This window comes from Dipodomys merriami, unplaced genomic scaffold, assembly GCF_024711535.1.
Source record: "Dipodomys merriami isolate MVZ:Mamm:240054 unplaced genomic scaffold, mDipMer1.0.p SCAF_4, whole genome shotgun sequence".
Lineage (NCBI taxonomy): Eukaryota > Metazoa > Chordata > Mammalia > Rodentia > Heteromyidae > Dipodomys > Dipodomys merriami.
Genome location: NW_027205603.1, coordinates 69,000,104 through 69,021,852, shown reverse-complemented (window position 1 = coordinate 69,021,852; position 21,749 = coordinate 69,000,104). Strand labels below are relative to the sequence as shown.

Below are 21,749 nucleotides of genomic sequence, written 5' to 3'. Positions count from 1 at the left end.
TTACCTGAAGAGTATTAGAAAGAATTAAGAAATTCACTAATTTAGAAATATTTATTTAAAATTTTAGCTAAAACTAAGTTTTAATATATTTATATACTTTTATATATTTAATATATTTCAGTCAGTTTTGTCTTCAACAGCTAAGTTCTGCTCTCTGCCGGAACCCCATCATGGACTTCGGATGGTGCAATTGTGTCAACTATGCCATTCACTAGACAATACCCCAGAGATCAGTACAGTATCAGGACAGTATCAGGACAGAGATCAGGAACAGTATCTCTTTCTTTTTTTCTTTTTATTTGCGGGTCTTGGAGCCTGAACTGTGGGTCTGGGCGCTGTCCCTCAGCTCTTCAGCTCAAGGGTAGTGCCCTGCCACTTGAGCCACAGCAGTACTTCTGGCTTTTTCTGCTTATGTGGTGCTGAGGAATCAAACCCAGGGCCTATTGCATGCAAGGCAAGTACTCTACCACTGAGCCACCTTCCCAGTCCTGACATCACTGTTTTTAAGAAAGAAAGTATGGCCAAGACTACATTTTTGTATGTAATTCCTCAAAGTATTTTACTTGAAATATAAAAAAAGCTATTTGAGTAACTAAGACAGTTTTATTTCCTTAAAATAAGGTTCAATATATTTGTCTGATATGTTGGCAGATAATTCTCTTTGAAATATTTCAAGGTACATACCATCATGTGTTTACCATTTAAGTATATGAAAAAATGGAATTCAACAAAGCTTATTGTTTAAGTAACACAATGCCATACAGGAACTGTATTCTTAATTTTAATATAATATTTACTTTATAGTCATCTCTGAAATGAGAATTACAATACTGATGCCTTGATTGGATGAGATTCAATAGCAGTGACATCTTGGATGGGTTTCAAACTGAAGTTTGTTTAATCAAAATCTTCTTGTTCCTCTACACAGTTGTACTGCAATAGATGGTTCTATACCTGGAATTCCAAACTTGAGTAACTTCTCAAAATCTCTTTAGATTTCAGAGCCTGGATAGATTATTCATTTTTTCTATTGATGAAATGTTGAAATCAATAAGCTGAAACATAAAATCTAATTTTACAGTAAATGTTAAATACGTATTGCATTCTACCTGTAGAACATGGAAGCCAACTGAACTCTGATGAATTAAATAAGCCAGTATTGTAAGTAGTAAAATCAAAGTACTGAGTACTATTTGCAAATTGGTCCTTTCAATCTTTGGCTTCAGCTAATATGTCCACAACTGTTGTTTTAGGTCAACTTTGTAGCTGTACCCAAAGAAACACTAAATTAAAAATCTATGACCCAAGGTTATAATTCCAAATTTTAGATGCCCAAGTTTTATCACTTCACATTTTTAATGTTATAAAATTACCACATTTTTAAAACATTGAATTACTATAAAATAGTCCAGTTCTAAGCTCTAACTATCGAACCAAGATGTAAAGAAGGAAAAAAAGAAAGAAGAGGAAAAAGAATGTAATGTTCCTCCCATTTCTTTAGACTCGCCAGAAGGCTTTGTATGAAGAGCCGGTTCCCCTTTAGTGGAAAGTACAGCATTGATAGATACATAGCGGTCTCAAACTCTCAAGTGAAGCTCTTCCAAAAGATAATGCTGAAGAGTTTCTGTTGTGATATCTGTACCACTGGCCCCTAGGAAGGATTAACAGAAGCAATGGTAGCTTTCCTTCCTATCTGTCTCTGAAATGTCTGTACAGTGCGGTCCTTATGTCACAGATGAGTCAGTGAATGTCTTGGGTTGAATATTTGTAGAACATCCTGAAAACAATGATTCATGGTGCAGTTCATGTGGCAAATAACTCATTAAATTATCCCATCTAAACACATGAACAGTCTGATCTGTGTAAAATGAAGAACGTTGCATGTTGGTCAGAAATATGGAAATGCAGAGTAGCAAGTGATTTAAAGAAGGGAATTCTTTTTTAGTGTGCTTGCTGCAGCTAGCCATGGTATCTAAATGCAACAAGCCAATAAATAAAATGGATTAAAGTAATTATTTGACGTGGAAAGAAAGTGAGATTAGACAAATTACCTTACTTATGTAACTGTTATCCCTCTGGACAACATCTTTACAATAAAATTTAAAAAAATAAAGGCAATGTAAATAAAGGCATTCAAGTTTAGGACTCCGTCTGAAATACGGCTTAAGTATAAAGAGTGAGGAAAAGGTAAAAGTTTAGACTCCACAGTTATAGCAGCAGGAAGATACTCATAGGTATAGGAAGGCTGAGCTTTCTAAATAAGTATGATGAATTTTATCAAAGAACTCCACAATTTCTCTGAATCCACTTATCAAATCTTATCTCCAACTATGCATACCCCAAATCCTGCACCCCCACTATAAAGAATTACGTATTTCAAACAACTCTACATTTTTCCTGTATCTCTGCTTCTTTCATCTATATATGATGATGGGACTTTCTTTGTTTGGTGTTTTTGTTTTGTTTTGTTTTGTTTTGCACAGAAGGCTTTCACCTCATTTTTCCTTGCATTCAGACAAAATCCTACTCACAGTTTACAAGCTGAGTCAAATCTCATTGCATATTTCCACAGGACTTTGGAACCACAGGACTTTGGAAAATCTTCCCTGTCTGTCTCTTCCACAAATTACCAGGTAATTTCATTCAACCTATCTTGCTTAATAAGAATATTTTTTAAAAGAAATTAACTGTGGTTACTCCACGCCATAAATAATGAAACAGTAGGGTGGAGGGTATTTGTTTTGTCTTGTTTTCTCAAGTCAAGGTACAGTCAAGCACACGACAGAGTTCCTGGCACCAAACAGGTTCAAGAGATATTTTATTATGCAAAAATCATTGATTTATAATAATGAAATAAAGACTTGGAATCATTAATAGGAGAGATAAAGAGGGAATATGAAAATAGATAACATTAAGGCTACAAAACCAGGAACTATCCTTATTTATCTCCATCATCTACAACCACATGAAAGAAAGGAAAGAAACACCTAGGAGTAGAGTAACCAGCTCTCCTAGGTCCAATTACCTTTTTGAAAACTGCAATAAATATAACATACACCAATATTCTCCTCGACACAGTACTATTATATATCACTTCAATGTGGTAATACTTTACTGTAGTAACCTATATTATTATTCAAAGTGGTTTATTCAAGAGGTTTTCATGCACCTATCTTGTGGTGATACTGACTTGTTTTGGCCAATGACAGGTAGAAAGAATTAGTATGTGTGGGCAGAAGCTTGTATAACAAGATATTTTTTTTTCCTTCTGCACTATGAGAAAGGTAGTATTTGACATAGGCTGCATCATCATCCTAGATCCAGAGAGAAACTTATGATGGAACTGTATTATGAATGAGAAGTAAATTTTTGTGGTCCAAATAACCAAGAATTGGGAGTTAATTGTAAGTATAGTATGGTATATTTCAAACTCACATTATGTACATGAGATTAAATAATAGTGTAGCTTTATGAAAATACACTCCTCCACTCAATATACTCCTCTATGCAATACACATATAAGGTAAACACATCTTTCATGTGTTTTGTTTCTCAGTGTCACTAGATGAAAAGAAATAAAGATTGTGTTGTTCTGCTAACAAAAAAAAAAGACTTGGGTATGATTTCTGTTGTACTTTGTGCAGGAAGTCTTCCTTTCTTCTACTACAGGCTGGTCCATTTAGAAAAACCTTATCCAAAAAGTAACTGGAGGCAAAGAAGGGCTAGAGATGTGGCTTTAGTGGTAGAGCACCTACCTAGTAAGAACAAAACCCCAAGTTCAAACTCGGCACAAAAGAAGTAAGTCTTTCAGTAAAAAAAAAAAAAAAAAGACCATAAATATTATTTAATATTTGATCTGGATATCAAACCAACAGTGTACATATCCCATCTTGTAATTCTCAATATCTACCTCTATATCATTTCATATTCTATTCCATTCTTTTCTTGTCTATTCTAATAAAATACTGCAGAAAGTAAGGCACTATAAAGACAGAGGTACTGCTCATCATGAGTGATTTCCTATAAAAACTTACTGTCTCCCAATCCCTATTTGACATGCATCTATCAGCAGCAAATCTGATAGAGAAAGCAGAGAAACAAATTATACTTATTATGAAGAAACATTTTGTTGCCTTATCAACCACATGCATTGCAATATTTATTTGCAAGGTTTAGATATATGCCATTGCTGGATCACTGCCTCCCGCAGTGATAAATTTTCATATATGCTAGGGCAATAGCTTGCAGGCAAAGATCACTTCTCTGTGTTAAATGTCTGCTCTGTATTTATTAAGTATCCTCCTAATTTTTTGTCTATCTCCTTTATCCTGTAGATTTATCCCTACTCCTTTTCCAAGGTGTTTTTAGGCAAAGATCTCTGTGCATTCATGAAAAAAAAAAAACTCTCAACTGTATTACACTAAATCATCTGATTGCTAAAAATAAGAACCTACATGGAAGCTGCTAAAATAATGCCAAGCAAATGGCAGGTAATTTAGTAAGTGGCAGATTAACTTCAAGAAAATTTTCTAGTCCAAAACAAAGTAATAAAGCTACTCAAAAACAAATTAAAACTCAAGAGTCTGTATTGGCTTCCCAATCCTGAATCTCAGGTCACTTGATGTTGATAGTCTAGTAATGAATGATTCAAATACCAGCCATCATATAATGTATCTGTACATTATCATGTTATTAATACAGTACAATCAACCTTAAGGGCTTTTAAGGGGGATTAAATAAGATAACATACATGAAATACATGGGAATTTTAGGCATTAGTGTTTTCAGATACCAATGGTGATTCTAAATAGAACTATCTTCACAAAGGTATGCCTGTACTCTGATAGTGGGTGAAGAATATTTTGTTTTGTTTTGTTTTTCAGAGAAAATCAACAGCAACACTTGTCACCAATCAGGTCAGAATATAAATACATGAAAATTACAAGACAAAATTAAAAAAAAAAAACAAAAAACCTGCTCCAGCATGGCAAGGAATCAATGTCTGAACATGGTATCTTTTTATTTTTATGTTACCTTTCCCCTAAGAATTTGCCTCACCCTTTGACCCAATCTCTAGGACAATGAAGAAAAATATCCAGTTTGTCCAAGAACAGAATAGCTAGAGAATAGCTTTAGCCCATAATATGTGCACTGGTCTCATTTAACTAAGCACTGGTCTCATTTAACTAATCACTCCAACCCATGTTATCATTAAAGTTCAGTCAAAGAAAGCTGACAGAAGAACCAGAGCTCTATTGGGAGCTGGTTTTGAAAATGTGTCCTATTGATGGTAGGAACTAAAAAGGGTGTTATTTAACTTTTCTTTCCTGGGTTAGTCCTGGGTTACTTTCAGAGTGGCAATATGGAATACACTGTACTCATAACTATTAGTGATGACATTATTATTATTAACATTGCTATTATTACTATCAACATCACCATTTTCTAGAAGACCTTGGGTAATTAATCACTAAGTCCTCTGTAAGCTCATAAGACTCTACAGCCAACTGGGGACTGTGAACAAGGCTCACTTTAAATTTGCTTCACTGGTAGACCCTTTTCTGACATGTGGTACACCTATGGTAACAGCAACTGCAAGAACTGATGAAAGGAGCCACCTCTGGGAACAATCACTGGAAACAGCAGCCATGACACTCAAGTTCAGAGGACTCTCAGGCTCTGAGATCTCCAGGGAAGCAGCATGACTCACTCCTCAGGGAAAAAAGCTTCATTTGCATTATCCTTTGAAATACTGACCTATGCGAAACAAGGAAACTGATGACATTTCATTTTATTCTTTTCTCAAGACAAGATAATTTCCAGATCCATCATTCTTTTCTTCCACAGCGCCTACAATGTTAATGGCACCAGGTACTTTGGTTTGCAATATATACTTAAAAGTCTTTTGGATGAAAAAATACTAAATTATATGTCAAGTATTCTGCTTGAGAAACCTGGAATTACTAGATGGTTAGTTATTAGTTTGTAAAATATAATGAAGTCTTCAGATTGTCAGAGGACTTGCCACATCTGAACTCCAACTGATATAAAAGAAGAAAGAGAAATTACTGAGATCACTGAGGCTATAGCTGCAGGTCCCCGGAAGCTGACCCTCTGCATTTTGCATGGTCCTAAAAGGGGCAACTGAATTCATTCTGTGGCAATTGAATTCATTCTCCCCCTTCCTCCTTTTTCTCTCTCGTAGAACTTGGTAGAAGATTGAGATGTGAACGCATAGAAAACTCCAGTTCACTTCAGAAGTGTGGATTCTATCTACCTCCAGTGTGGGATTAGGAAACATATCCCATCTGGCTAGAACTGCTCAGAAGGGATCTCTTCTGTTACGTGTACACACTCTTTAGAAATAATACCTGACAGCAACCCCGACAGGAACCAAAGCCCAAATTTAAGTGAGTGTTAATTTTGTTTAATCAACAATCTCCTATGGGTACAAATGGACAGAACATTTCATTTGTTTGTTTTCATCTCCAACATGGCAACCTGTTAATCTCACAACTCACTAAATGCAGCAGCAGATTTTGAATATTCCTGATACTTCCTCTTCAGCAGCATGTTCCTTTTGAAAATGGGATGGTTTCCCTAGTATGCTACCTGGAAAGGAGAAACCTTCTTTCTAGTTTATCAGCACCAAGAATAATAAATACCATAATATATTCTCTGATAGCTTCTGGTAAATTGGGATTTGTTACGTTTTTCCCTTCTATGTTTGGGAACCATTCAGACCACACCTTGCAGGATCATGTTTTCTGATCACTGAATTATAATATGTAGCTCACTTCTCAAAGCTTAGTAATGAGGTTCTATTTTTAGCTAAGGGGATTATCCTACAACCCTTAGCAGAAATAATTATCCACAGGACAAGCATCAATGTAAGATAAAGTGATTCTTAATGATACTGTGGGTGCCTCAGACTCCTTTCAGACATAAACAATCCTATTTTATGTATACTTAGGTATATCCATGTATATATCACGTATTGCTTCAGAAAAAAGCCATGGAATGTAACCATTAGTGTCAGTTTGTGCAAGAAATTTCATTACAGTCTATCTGTATTCATAGTTTTCCTTTCTGAGGTTTCAGTCATGGTAAAAAAAAAAAAAAAAAAAAAAGGTCCAAAATTACTACATAGAAAATTCCAGAAGGACAGACTACATTCACATAACTCTTATTATAGCATACTTCCTTAATTGTTATTTTTCATTTTTATTGATCTCTTTTCTGACATTATGAATTAAATTTTATCACAAGTATACATATATATGAAAGAACACTGTGCATGTGACAATTCCTTAGGGCTTCAGGAATCCACTGGAAGGTCTTTTGGGAATGTATCATTCGTGAGTGGGAGGGCTCTTTGGTTTTCACTTTAGGCCCACTAAAGTGAGTACGTGAAATACTCGTTTTTATTGTCATGCTGTGTATCTGTTCTTCCCTTTCTAAAAGGAATTGTCCGTAAGAAACTGCAACTTAGGATACCAAACGGAATGAAGTTGTGGCAGAATTGTGAATCCAAATTGACTGACTCATATTTTCTTGTTATTTAACTTCCAAATGAGAACATAAATGGCTTTTATTGCTGAATTACTAGAAATGGAGGATTGACAAGATACTTTGTCTTTTTTTATTATTTTACTGCTTGTCCCTCTAATCTTGTTGTTCCTGTTCAAGATCACTATTGAGCTTGTAATATCTTATTTGTAGGATAAGAGACCCTAGAATATCTCATGTAAATATATAACAAATAAACATATCCATGAATTGCAAATAGCAAGGCTGTAACTAGGATGCAGCCAGCTACCACTTATGTTTGTTTCTATAATACATAGCAACACACAGTCTGTTTATGAGAAAATCTACGATTCTGCAACCTTAGAATATGCAGGGATTGTATTCAAGCACCCAAGGGTATATAAAGGAGATGGCAAGTGGATAGTAGCAACGCCCTTTGGTCCCTTACAAAGTCTGACTGAGGGTAACAGATATTTCCTCATCTTTCATCCTTACGCCAGATGACATGTTTATATCTCTCTTTTCCTGCTCCTTCCACAGTACAGGTAACAGTTTGTTTATAGGCAGCCAGCTCTCAAGTTTTAATTGTTCTCCTTAAAAAGAAACAAAACTCCAATTCAGTTTGGCTTAATAGCAAGGGCTCCTCCATTTGTTGAGAGAGATGGTCATTCTGCTCTAGAACAGTTTTATAAGGCTTATGAGAAAGACAGCATCTTTTTAGTGTCTACAAAGATCCAAGGGTTGTTGGATTGTTCCTGTCACCTTACCAAGGTCACATATCTACCTGTGGATGGGCCAGGTGTACAGAAGTGAGAGGACTTTGGCTGGCTAGGTATCATTCTCACTCCTAGGAAAGAGGTAGAAAAGGATTAATGTGAGATCAGCCCAACATGAGTGACAGGACCAAAAAGTAGTTACCACATATGGCAGAACACACAGACACATATTCACAGAGGCAAATTAAAAAAAAAAAAAAAAAAGGATGATGGATGATGTGGAGAATGCCCTTTAATACAAGGTAGGATTTTGTTGACCGTATATATAAAGATGCCAAACACACAGAAAAATGACTCTCTTATAACCTGTAACTGCTCTAGCCACTTCCTCTGAACATCCTTGTCTGGAGGACCTTTCAAAACTCATCACAGTGCAAAATCAATAGCAGCCTCATATGTCTTCTGTTTACTAGGTAATAAGTACTTGGGTACAAATGATGAGAACAAGCTGTCCTGGCTTCATATAAATCGTTTCAGAAATTGCACAGATGGGGACTCACAGACCCAAGGCTGGCAGCCTTGTAGGGTAAGACACCTGTTAATGTCCAATGCCCCAGAAGATCCACAAATAAAAATTGAGTTTGCATGAGAATAATCAGCTGGTACATAATTATGATCCACTAGCAGGTAATATGAAAAATTAGGCAGAGATGGTTATTTTATAGACAAAATGTTGCTATTTCAAAAGACATATACATGAAATGAATACTGCATTCTTACCGAAATGATCAAAAACGTGTTAAGACTTTTAACTCCGAGAACTGGCTGAGGGGGCTTAAATACACATCCAGGTTTAGTATAATAAAAATACTCTCTATATATTAATCAAGTGGGGAATTTAAATTTGTCTAAATTCAAATATATCTGAAGTTACCATCCCTAAAAAGGGCTTTGGGCAAATCATTTCTGTTTGATTACAATAATACTATCTCTAATAATGAAGTCTAATTATACAAGTAAACTATAGCAAACAATGTAGCAAGAAAATATATGAATGTTTTTAATTAGCAAGACTAAAATTAAGGTCAACAGCTTTCAGATATACAGAAATAGTAAAATCCAAGTGGTTGAGAATTCCCTGGGCTTGGAAACTCATATAAACGAGTCATGTAATCCTAGCAGTGTCTTTAAAAGTTTACAAACTGTAAATGAAGGAATAATCTTAATAACATCTATCTATTGTATATGTGTGTTATGTCTGTGGTGCTCAAAGATGGGATTTCCTTTTTTAAGTTGTTATCCTGCTTTTTCTTAATGCTGTCTAATCTCTAGTAAAGTAACTATAATTACTTGTATGTCAATAAAAGCGAATCAATTAGACTACTTCCTGGTTCAAAAACCAAAATCCTTCACCTCAGTGGGGAGAAGTAGGTTCCATTGTTACCATTTTCCCAGTCATTTGGATCACCTTTCCAGACGTATGTCAATCTATTTCCTTTTCCTGAAACACCCCTCCACTACAACCCTTAGCCCAAACAGCCTGAATCTTTGGGCACTCCTCCTTTCTGTGACACAGCCTTCCTGCTTGGCCTGCAGAGTATGTACCCAATAGTATAACTAACACTTTGCCCCCAACACACAAAATCACCATCTCTATAAGAGTGGGGATCATTTTTTTTATGCTTTATTGTATCACCAACATCTTTAGGATGCCTGGTACATACTGAAATACATAGGATATCCTATGCATTTGAGAAACTGATCAAAGGGTGCCAAAATTTAAAAAAAAAAAAAAAACACCACAAAACTCCATTCAGCCTAATACTGCCATTTCCCAGTAAATATATTTCTGCCAAAATATATTTTGATTTGGCAGATTCTACTATGATTTGCATTCCTGGAGCCCAGCAAGAAGGCCAAGAGACAGCATTTTCGAATCTATAGGAAATTCCTAGATAATTGTGGTACTTTATACATCAGACTCAGGTAGATGAGAGAAGTTACAAAAACAGATGCTAAAAAAAAAAGATGTCAAAGATGTCACTCCAAAACAGGCAAGATTTTCTTTCACAAAGTAAAATTGGAAACAGCTGGCTGTTAAGTTACAAATTGCTGTTTTAGAAAGCTCTAAGTTAAATTTTAAAGACCTCTTAACATTGAAGAATCTATAGTAAACTTATCAATATTCAAAATAGAAAGAAACTGCACATGTATTTACAAAGGCCTTTGCATTTTCTAGAATAGATGATAAATGAGTAATATTTTATGTATCAAAAAATTTTAAGTACCAAGCTAGTATATAAGAATTTTTTCCCTAGCTGAGAAAATTATGACTGATAAATCCTGACTTTATATATTACCATTATAAGTAATCCCTCTAGGCTACTCCTGTTGTCCACATACCTATCTTGATCTACTTCTGAACCTTTCTGTTTTCCCAAATGTTCAGGTTTTCCATGGAACTGTTATAGCTCTTTGGATCCCCTCAGTGAGGCCAGCAACACATTCCTTACTCTTTCGGCACTGCCATGTGAAACTCTACTCTGTAGACTATTACAGTGTATTTATCCATTCCTCAAATGATGTACAGGTGAGTTATTTCTAATTGAAAATAGGTGTGAGTACTGCAGCTATAAACAATGATATATTCTGGGTCCAGTCGTCGTCATCTTGGGCATCACGATTCTAGGACTTGTGCGAGCCTGTCTTCAGTTTTTTTGCCTGTCCCTACTAACAAGGTATGCAAAGTGAAACTGTTCCAGACTTTCCTTTCAATCAGTGCAGAACCCTGGACCCTAAGGTTTCTGTCTGTCTCTAAGGGATTTAGCACTTGCATGTGAGAATGTAAGGTTATAGGCAGGATTTTGTGACTGTTCCCAGGGAAGAACTTATCTGCACAATTGTAGAAACTGGAATGGGAAGCCAGAACTTTTCCTGGGAAATTTGCCTGTGATAATTCTATGGCATTCTTAGGAAACAAATATGGTATTTTTGTCTTCCATATACCTATCCTTTAGAGAAGATAGTTAGGCTTATTGAGGTTTCAGGAAGGGAGAGGAATATTATTTGCTTTTTGCTTTTGAATAATTCATCATGAAGCAAATTTCTACACATTCGATCTACATAGTAGACATTAGCTTAATTTGCCTGTCCAATATTATCTGTTCGCCTTCTGATCGCAGGTGATCAGAAGGATCACCTATAATCTTTCTGATTATAGGTGAAACCTTAGAACTATCAGTCAACAGGCTCTATTTTCTTCTCCAATATCTAGCTAGCTAGCTAGCCATCCATCCATCTTGTTTCACTCTAGCTCTAGCTCTTCCCCTCATCTTCCCTCTGCCTCTTGCTTCTGCTCTCTTTATTCATCTTCCTCTCTTCTCTGATTTCTGATTCTTGATAATGGAGCCACAGTGATGGAGCACAGTTAGAGCTGATCCATCCCTGCATTGCTGCAAGGTATTGTTCTTCTCAAGGTATTTTTCTTCAGTCTTTTGCTCAATTTCATGAACTCCTTCTTAATCAGCCAATACATTCTCTTCTTCTGCTTAAACTGAGCAGGATCCATTTCTATGTAATACAGTTAAGGAAATGATAAATCACAATACTGAACTTTGAATTTTGTTCAAATATTTACCTTATTTAAACTTATCATTATTAGTAAATTCTGATGAAATTCCAGCTTCAATCTTTCCCTTCTACAACTGATTTAAATGATTAGCTCAAAGCTTGCCTATATGCACTACCTATGATTGATTTATTAATTTTTGTGTGTGCCAATATCGGGGCTTAATCTCCGAGCTTGGGTACTGTCTTTTAGCTTCTGCATTCAAGGCAATCTACCTCTTGGGCCCTAGCTCCCCCTCATACTTTTTGCTGTTTAGTTGGAGATAAGAGTTTCCTGGGTTTTCCTCCTGGCTAGCTTTGAACCAGATAGAATTACAGGCATGAGCCAACAGCTCAAAGAATGGATCTATTATTCTTATAAATCTATGTGCTTTGGTCCAAGGAAAAGCAGCCAACAGAAAACTTAAAAGAAATTAATGCATAGTTTCCTACTAAGCTTCTAAAACTCTTTTTATTCTCACTCCCATTAAAGGAAGTAAAAATAATTTATGAACTGGAATACGAAAGAAAAATTATCCCATACCATTTAATGACAAATGTGATATGTGCCTGATACTAAAACAGAAAACTTTCAATCATAGCAAAATCACTTGCTTTTTAAAAATGATTATCTTGGTACATTTTTCCAAATAATACTGGTAACCATCAATCTTTTAAGTTATTCATCAAAGTTTTCTAGAAATGAAGCACACAAATTTTCAAAATCAACAAGAATCTATTATAGATTGCTCTGAGCTAATAATTTAATTAACCAGAGTGTTTTTTTTTCTCTTGGCTATTAATATCATATTTCACAGAACTAAAAGCTATTTGTTTGTATACCTGGAGAACAAACCCAGGGCCTGGCACATTAGACAAGTACTATGCTACTGAGCTATACCTTCAGCCCTATAAAAACTAGATTTAATGGTCTATAGGGTTTTAAGATTTCTCTGCTGTAAACTCATCAGTAGGATAGCTGATTTAACATTTAAAATACTGCTGAAGATACTTCAGTAAAAGATCAGCTTTAACTTCTTTGTCATTCTTTAGGAATTCAAGATCCTAAATTTATTTAACAAGCAATGAAAGGCCGGATAATTTCTGTTCTTTTTGTCAGTCCTATATTTATTGTTAAAATGCTTTTCCTTCTACACTGGAAACTTCCCACTGAAAAGTCAACTGCCACACTGGCCTACTCACAAGTAGATCACATTTTATACTAAGCTGAAAGCAACTTAAAAATGCAAATATGTGATTTAGGTATTCCCATTTTGAAATATTTAAAAGAAGGCATTTTATTATATTGGCATGAATGAAAACAGAAGTATTTTCTACTAGAAGCCACTTATGAATGTTTCCTTTGTTTTGATTAAATGTGTGAGTTTAGCCAGCTGCCAGTGGCTCATGCCTGCAACCCTAGCTACTCAGGAGGCTGAGATCTAAGAATCACAGTTCAAAGCCAGCTGGAGCAGAAAAATCCGTGAGACTCTTACCTCCAATAAACTACTCAGAAAAAGGCTGAAGTGGCTCTGTGGATCAAGGAGTAGAGTGCTAACCTTGAGCACAAAGAGGCTCAGGGATAGTGTGAGATTACTTGTGACATCCAATTACAATCATCTATGCACAGTTAAAATTAAATGAGAAGAAAATCTTCAGCCCATTAATGTATCAATTCAAACTGCTAAGACCACATTTTATCTTAGAAAATGAGTACATTTAAGAAGTTTATTTTGTTAACAGTCCCACTGGGGAGAATAGAATTTTCTTTTTTAATACATGAAAAACTAACAAATTAATCTTTGTGGAATACTTTGTTAACTGTTGCCAACCTGGTATGCCAATACAGGTCAGAGAGGCCCATGGTATTACCTGATACAAACATTAGATAATAGCTGACATAATGATTGCTCCTACTGAACATTGTTCAGAAATGTTGATCTTATGATCCAGTATCAATGCAAGAAGATGTATCAATTCATTCTTTTAATGAATATTCATGGATAACAAGGCAAAATTCTAATATTTATCCAGTCCATTGTTGTATACAAAAAGAAAAGAGCAAATGGGTCATGATTTCATTTATCTTGAAAATCCAGATCACTAGGAACATATATTTATCATTGTACAGGAACAATTCTATGGTCAGTAACCATGACCCAGATAAAATGACATTTAGGAGGGAAGGGGACAAACAGTAATGCAAGTGTTATGTTGAGTCCTCACTGGTTATCTGGTTACTAACCAAATTTCCTTCTTCCAACAACAATCCCCTCCCTAAAAATATTTTCCAAACGTCTGGCTGCTGAGATCTGTGGGGATATGGACTCTACTTGATCAGAGCAAGATATGAAAAGTTATCTGTTGGAAAAGGACATCTGCTATCTCCAAAAGCACCTCTAACCCTGTAATCCAATCTTTTAACTCTCTGCCATCCTAGTTTGCTAATAGCTCTTATGATGTGCCAATAGACAGTAAAATCCCCAAGGTATAGAAGCACATCCATGAATTACTGGATGCTTTCTTTAATACTATAACCAATTTCAAAGGAAAAGCATATTTTTTTAAAAGTCTCTAGTTTGAAGATGGATATTGAAGCTCCATGAAGATAAAATTGATCTAAAATCATAAAACAAATCAGGAGGCCATATTACCTGCAAAATTTCTGATCAGCCTAAACCCCTTTTTTATAAAAGCATTCTTGTAAAGGCTTGTATGCTGGTGTACCACTTAGTCTTTTCCACATAGATTAGGTGTTTTGTTGACTTGTTTTATTGTCTGATCTGAACTCTATTTTTCAAATCAAAGTTCTCAAAGTCAGCCAGGCAATGGTGACTCATGCTTATAATAGCTAGCTGAGTAGCTGAGTAGGAGGCTGAGAGTTGAGGATCATGGTTCAAAGCCAGCCCAGGCAGGAAGTCCATGAGACTCTTATCTCCAATTAACCACCAGAAAACCGGAATTGGCTCTGTGGCTCAAGTGGCAGGGTGCTCTCCTTGCGCTGAAGAGCTGAGGGATAGCACCCAGGCCCAGAGTTCAAGCCCCATGACCAAAAAAAAAAAAAAAAAGTCTCAAAATCAGTCTTCACAATTGAGGATTATGCGATCCAGGCTTCTTAAGATTGTTGAGTCCCACGCCAAGGCCAAGCAACATGCATATACCTACACAATACAAGCTGCTGTAACTATGCTTTCAATGATAAACATCACATCTCTACCTTCTTTAGAAGCACAGAAAAAAAAAAAAAAAAAAAAAAAAAAAAAAAAAAAACCTCTGCCATCTTAAGTCCAGGACTCAGCATCCCAATATCATATAATGAATAACACCCTATAATGAAGGCTGACAGCCTTGGCAGATGTTCCAGGCCATTTGCTTCTTGCAATGAATAAGCACTTATAAAGACAAGTAAAATCTTCCACAAGCAAGGCTGCATGCATTCATGCATTGCTATTGGCCAGTCTTAATGATGTCCAAAAGTAGTATTTAAAATGAAAAACTCTCTTTGCCTTTGTCCAGCATACATGTCAAAACCTTGCTTGCTTCGTTGTTCTCATTCTTGTCTTGTTTTTTTGTTGTTCAAAAAGAGGTTACCCTTGCAGAGTTCCCATCTCTTATACTACCCTCCTACTGAGACAATTGTCAGGATAGACAGAGCAGCAAGTTTGTTCATGTCTGCAAAAGGAGCTGCCATTCTATCTCCTTGCTCCCAAGTATTTTCCTATATACTGGGAAAGTTAAAAGCATTGGTTTTAACTAGCACCTAAAACAGAATAAAAAGGAAAGTTCGGTTCTACAATTATCACAATAGTCTTCTCAAATCAGAGAAATGACATGCTCAGTGTTTACAGTTGTGTGTTCAAACATCAGTCCAAACAGGACTGACTTGAAATTCGGTTTCTATCTACCCAAAAATACCAGCCATAACCACACCATGGCTTTACACGTGTAAAAAGGTACACATCCATTCAGTAAGTATCTGCAGAAAGAAACCACCTTGCCTTGCTCAGATGTCACACACAATCAATAACCATTTCTGAAAGAAAGGAAAAGATAGATAAGAGCTGATCTCTCTCACCTCAAATTCTCTCTCTCTCTCTCTCTCTCTCTCTCTCTCTCTCTCTCTCTCTCTCTCTCTCTCTCTCTCTCTCTCTCTCACACACACACACACACACACACACACACACAGAGCATGCAACTGTTTCCCCTTCATAATTTCTTCTGTGTTTTTTGTTTTGTTTGGCTTAGGGTGTTTTTTTGTTTTTGCATTTCGACAACCGTTTGGAAGTCTTGTCAAGCATCAGGGTATATTTTCTTCAACTGCTCAACAGTCAATGACAATGAGTACCCATCATGTTTCTCTTTCCACAAACAGGTTTTGAGACATACATAAAATATCTTAACTGAGAAAGGAGTTCTGCAAACTGATTCAGTACACAAGGAATCTGAACACTGGAAATGCAAAAGTCCCCAGTGCCTAGACCAGAACCTACTATTGTTGAGCTTAGAAATGCTTACTGAATTTCTAAATACAATTATTATTGACTTAAATCATATTTCTTGAGCTTTCCTGTAATACAATGATAATTTTCCTCTATCAACAGCAGGGTTGCTCACAATGAAGTCCTATTTTCCTCAGCTTTCAACTATTCCCTTGGGAATGACAGGTAGTTTTTCTAACACTAACATTACTCAATTGAAGAAAATAATTCCATAAAGCCATGGGTGTGTGGAAGGTGGGGGGGGGAGTAATTGCTTCATAGGAAACAATGTATCTCCCTATTTATTATCTTTTTCCAGAGGGACTCAAACTTGTGCTCTATCAGGAAGCAGAAAAGTGCAGTTGGTGTTCATACACACAGGAGAAAGGGAAGGGTGGCTGTGTGCCCCAGGGAAGGAGCAGGAGTGCAAATCTGTGCTCAGCAGAATCCCTCTGGAACATTAATGGGCAAAAGTGCAGGGTATGGTCATTAGAGTAAGAAAGGAAGTAAGCAGTCCTAATGATGATGCCTTCAAAATGAAAGGAACCAACATACAATAAACAAAAGTGGAATGTGGGTAAAAACCCTGAGTAAATCCCTTACGTTGTCTAAGCCTTAGTGTGCGATGACAAAGCTCTACCCTAGACAATGCTGAGTTCTTGCACTCAGGCAATATTAGAACAGTTCCTAGATCTTATTACATTCATGGATATTAGCCATTGTTTCTCCTTGCTAGGCAATGTATTGTGCTAGGGACAAGAAAGGCTTGTTTCTAAGCTCATGTCATGCTGTTGATTTAATATGGAAACTAAATACAGGAAAATTATACAGGAGCCTTCCTTACCTCTCTGAGTAGATATTTAAATATTAAGGTTTCCATTCTAGAATATTTCCTGCCACTTCACTTAACGTTTTTCTCTGATTCTGCTCAAAATATATCTAAATGAAGAACATGCCCATTAATGTTCAATTAATTTTTGGAATTAACATGTCATCTTTTCAAATGTAGTGATGAACAGATTCAATGAAAAATACTTCAGCAGAGTAGTATTAACTCCTTTATATAAAAAGTTTGCTCAGTTTATAAATATACATGCGTGTAATCTTCCCTTTAAAAATTCCCAACATACTGAGAGGAATTATCCTTAATTTCCTTAAAACAAGTGCTGATGAACACAGGGCCATTTTGCAAAGAAAGTCTCTGAAATTACAGTTCAATATCAACATGGACTTCTAATAGGAATGTTAAAAAATATCCTTCCTCAAAGAGGTATTTCTAAGTTTAAACCTGTTGAAATCCATGGCTTCTTCGTATCAGTGATATTGATATTTGGGCTGGATATTTGTAGGGTCAGTCCAGGTTGAAAAGCATTAGAACCCCTAGCCATTATAGTGCCTCTTACCCTAGTCCATAAGATACCAGTAACATTCTTCTCCCAAAGCTATGACAACCAATAGAATCTCTAGATATCCCTACAGTTCCATGGGATTGGAGGGGAAATTAACTCCAGCTGTTGACCACTGTTCTAACCATCTGTTCTAATCCCTGGAAGTAAGAGATTGGGAAGGGATTTCTCTCTTCCACTTTGACTGGTATTTCTCTTAATCTGCCTTATAGAGCTGTACTCGTGTGTGTGTGTGTGTGTGTGTGTGTGTGTGTGTGTGTGTGTGTGTGTGTGTGTGTGAGATTGGGAAGGGATTTCTCTCTTCCACTTTGACTGGTATTTCTCTTAATCTGCCTTATAGAGCTGTACTCGTGTGTGTGTGTGTGTGTGTGTGTGTGTGTGTGTGTGTGTGTGTGTGTGTCCTTCAGGCCTTTTCCTGAGGGCTGAAAAGATTTCTTTATCCTCTATCTTTAGAGCTTACCTAAATTTAGGGAAGGGGAACAAGCCTCAGGGAAAATTATCAAGTTGGAGTTCTACTTAAGAAGCAGGAACTAGCCCAAGGGAACAATCCTTTGTATTTCAAATACAGTAGGTTAGAAGTGCAGGCTTTTCCTCATTTCACATTAAATGTAGCCTTGTGTCAGTGATACCTTCACTTCCACACACTCAAGCTCACATCAGTGCACTCCCTCATCTGTGCCTTTATCTACTCCCTAGTCAAAGTGCTCAGCTCTCGGGTCCTACTTGATCTGGGACCAAAGCAATACAGCAAACACACAAGGTTACATTTTATTTGAACAGCATTTTGGATAAAAGGGAATTCATGGTTAAAATGATCATTTATTTTACTTTCACAAGAAAAGAATAACAATGAAAATTCATAGTAACAGAAGCAAATAGTGGCAGCAAAAGTGTGTGTGTGTGGGGGGGGGTTCTTTTGGTGCCAGTCCTGAGCTTTGTTGCTAAAGATTAGTGCTCTCTCACTTAAGCCACAACCCCACATCCAGCTTTCTGGATGCTTAATTGGAGATAAGAGTCCCACAGGTTTTCCTGCCAGGGATGGCTTTGAATCATGATCCTCAGATCTCAGCCTCTTGAGCAGCTGGGATTATGGGCAAGAGCTACCAGCTTCCTGCTAGCAAAAGTCTTTATTCAATGTTTCACCTTACAGATGTGCAGAACGGATATTTTTTCATAAGGTAGCTTTCCAGTGATCCAGATACAGGGCCAGCGCTGTCTCATGAACAGGAAGCCATGCCCTGGCATGGCATGCTGTCTTTTTTGTAATGTCCCTCCGTGGGTCAGTCATCAGTGCGCAAGACAATTCCTGACCTCGGCCCTCTTGCCCAGAGTCCTCACTCCCCTTCATCTGAATCTTCCCTGGCTATTCACTGCCCAAAACATTTCTGATGACTGCATACACACGACCTCAGAGACCAGCTCTCTCCAGCAGCTGAATCCACACAGGAGACACGTTTCCGGCACCACCTACACTACACGTTCCTCCCCTGCACCCGGCAAATCCCCATGTAAACTGTGCTCAGATGACAACGTATAGCAAGCTGGTTGGAGTCAGAAACTACAGGGGTGGAGGACAAGCCTCCTTCCATTTCAGCTTGCTGACAAGCTTTCGGGTTGTGGAATGGGTGAAATCGTCGCTGGTTCAAGTGGCATTTCTTGCAGGGAAAAAAAATGTCTGGACTCTCTTATTCTACTACCCTGATCTTTTCCCTCTGGAAGCTGCATGTTTATGTCTGGCAGGGTCGGAAGCGGCTGGCCCCCATACGTGCTGCTTCGCGCCGGGTGTCCCCACCCCTCTGTCGGTGCAGTGGGAGCTACCTGCTTGCCCAGCCCTCGGACGATGTCCCAAGTCACCTGCAGGGGCAGCAGAGTGAAGCACGGACCCTAGCAGGGGAAGCTTCTGGGAAAGACCGGTGGGTTTCCGGGAGCCCCTTTGCCCGCGGGGACTTCAAGGATTCCCTCCCAGACGCAGCGGAGGGCGCAGCCCAGCCCAGCCGCACCCTCGGGGGTGGGGTGGGGGCGTGCCGAATCAGAGACGACCCGGCGTGGGGTTTGGAATCAAAGGCGACCCGGGAAACCGTTTGGGCAAAGGGAGGCAGGAGAGGCACACACAGGGAAGCACGTTTTCCTTACCCCCCCCCCCGCCTGGATCGCCCCCTCCCCCGGTACCGCCCGAGAGGTCTGAGGTCTCCTTGTCATGGAGACAGACTGCCGCAACACACGCCGGGTGGGCAGCACGCGCAAACCCGCGCGCACACACAGGCACGCACACACGCGCGCACACACACACGCGCACACACACACACTCCCCGCCCCGAGTTGCACGCTGCGGACTTTTCTGCCTGACTTCCCCATTTCCAAAACCCCTCAACCTCCGGAGCTAGATCACAGATCCCCTGGCTTCGAACCCGCAGCGCTGCACCTCTCCACCACCACCACCAACAACCACCACACATTCCGATCCCCACCGCACGAAAGTTGCTGGGATCCACTCCAGCCCCGGCAGCTCCCCTCGGTGCCCAAATCTACCAGCTCCCCTCCAACCTGCCAGCGGGGCGGCCGAAACAGGTAGGAGAGGAAGGAGGGGCCAGTGGACCTCGGGGAACGGCCACAAAATCGCTATTCAAGCGCAAGCGGGGGGGGAGGGTAGGGAACCCTCCGACCCTTTCCTGTGCCTCTGGGCGCCCCCCCCCCAGCTTCCAGCTATCCTGATCCTCGGCTGGATCCCCGCACGCCGCTCTCCTCCACCCCGACACCCCAAATCCGCAACCAAGGTCCCAACCCGCCTTTCCAGGCCACTTTCTGCATCCGGCCGGTTCTCAACCTGTGGCCTCGCGCGTTCCCGTCAGAGGATGGATTCGAGTCTGTTCTTTCTTTACCTGATCCGGATGGATTCCTCAATTTACCCGAGTTCACCCGCCCCTCCGGAGCCCGCACGCGGCCCCTTCCGCCTGCGGCCCCACTTGCCATCTACCTATCCTCTCCCGCCACCCCGGATCCAGAACACACTCAATCTGCCCGAAGCCAGCCTGCCCCCCGCCCCGCACCCCGGGGAGACGCCTCCACTTTCCCAAGGCAGCTGGACCCAAGCCGGGCTCTCCCGCCCGAGCCCAGCCGGCTCCTGGCCTCCCCGGTCCCCTCCGGCACCAGCGATCCTCCCTTCTTCCCAAGCTGGCCCCCCACTTTCCCATCACCCCCCCCCCGCTCCACACACACACACACACACACACACACACACACACACACACACACACACACACACACACACACACACCCTCTGCCGCCAGTCCTGTCCTCCCGCTCGGCACGTCGCCCTCGCAGGACCATCCCGGTAACCAAACAGCTTCCAAAAGTGGCCCAGGGGTGGGGAGAGGCGCTCGGCACGGAGGACCGAAGCCGGCCGGCTCTCCGGGTCGGCGGGCGCGTTTCCCGCTCGCCAACCCGAACTCCCGCGCGCGCCCCCCGGGCCGCCCCTGTCCGTCTTCCTTCCCACCACTCACTCAGTCACCTCGCAAACTTACTTGCGGGTCGCCGGGAGGGGGCTGCGGTGAGGTGAGCGGCGGCGGCGGGCCCCGCGGCGGCGAGTGCGCCCCTCTCGGCGGGGCCGGGCGGCGCGGCGCTGGCACTGCGCTCCTGCGGCCGCGCGCGCGTGGAATGGGTTCAGCCTGACGCAGCCCCGGCTCTGCCCCCGCCGCCGCCGCCGCCGCCGCTGGGGGCCGCCGAGCGCTGGCAGACATGCTCAGTTTCCGGATCGGCCCGCGTGGAAGCTACCAAAGAGTCCACAGCGGCGGGGGAGGCGGAAAGGAGCCGCGGAGGGGCGGCCGCGAGCTGGAGGCTACCACGCCGACGGCCTGGGAAAAGCGAGGGGGCAGTGTTGGAGGGGGAGGGGGGACGCACTGCTAAAAATAGCTCCTGCGGAAGGAAGCCATCCCGCGCCCCGCGCACCCCTCCGCGGCGCCCGAACCCGCCGCCCGGGCCTCGGGCTCCGGCGTTCACCGCCGCCCCGGGGGCTG

The 21,749-nt window shown here is 40.1% G+C and overlaps 1 protein-coding gene across 2 annotated transcripts in view; it reads right to left on the bottom strand.

The window, feature by feature from the left end:
• Oxr1 (oxidation resistance 1) overlaps positions 1–21,382 on the bottom strand; it is a 362,919-nt gene extending 341,537 nt beyond the window's left edge. For both annotated transcript variants that reach the window (XM_069991250.1, XM_069991252.1), the window contains exon 1: positions 21,258–21,382. The gene's annotated coding sequence lies outside the window, so the exon portion shown is untranslated. The remainder of the gene's footprint in view (positions 1–21,257) is intronic.
• Positions 21,383–21,749: the final 367 nt, after the last annotated feature.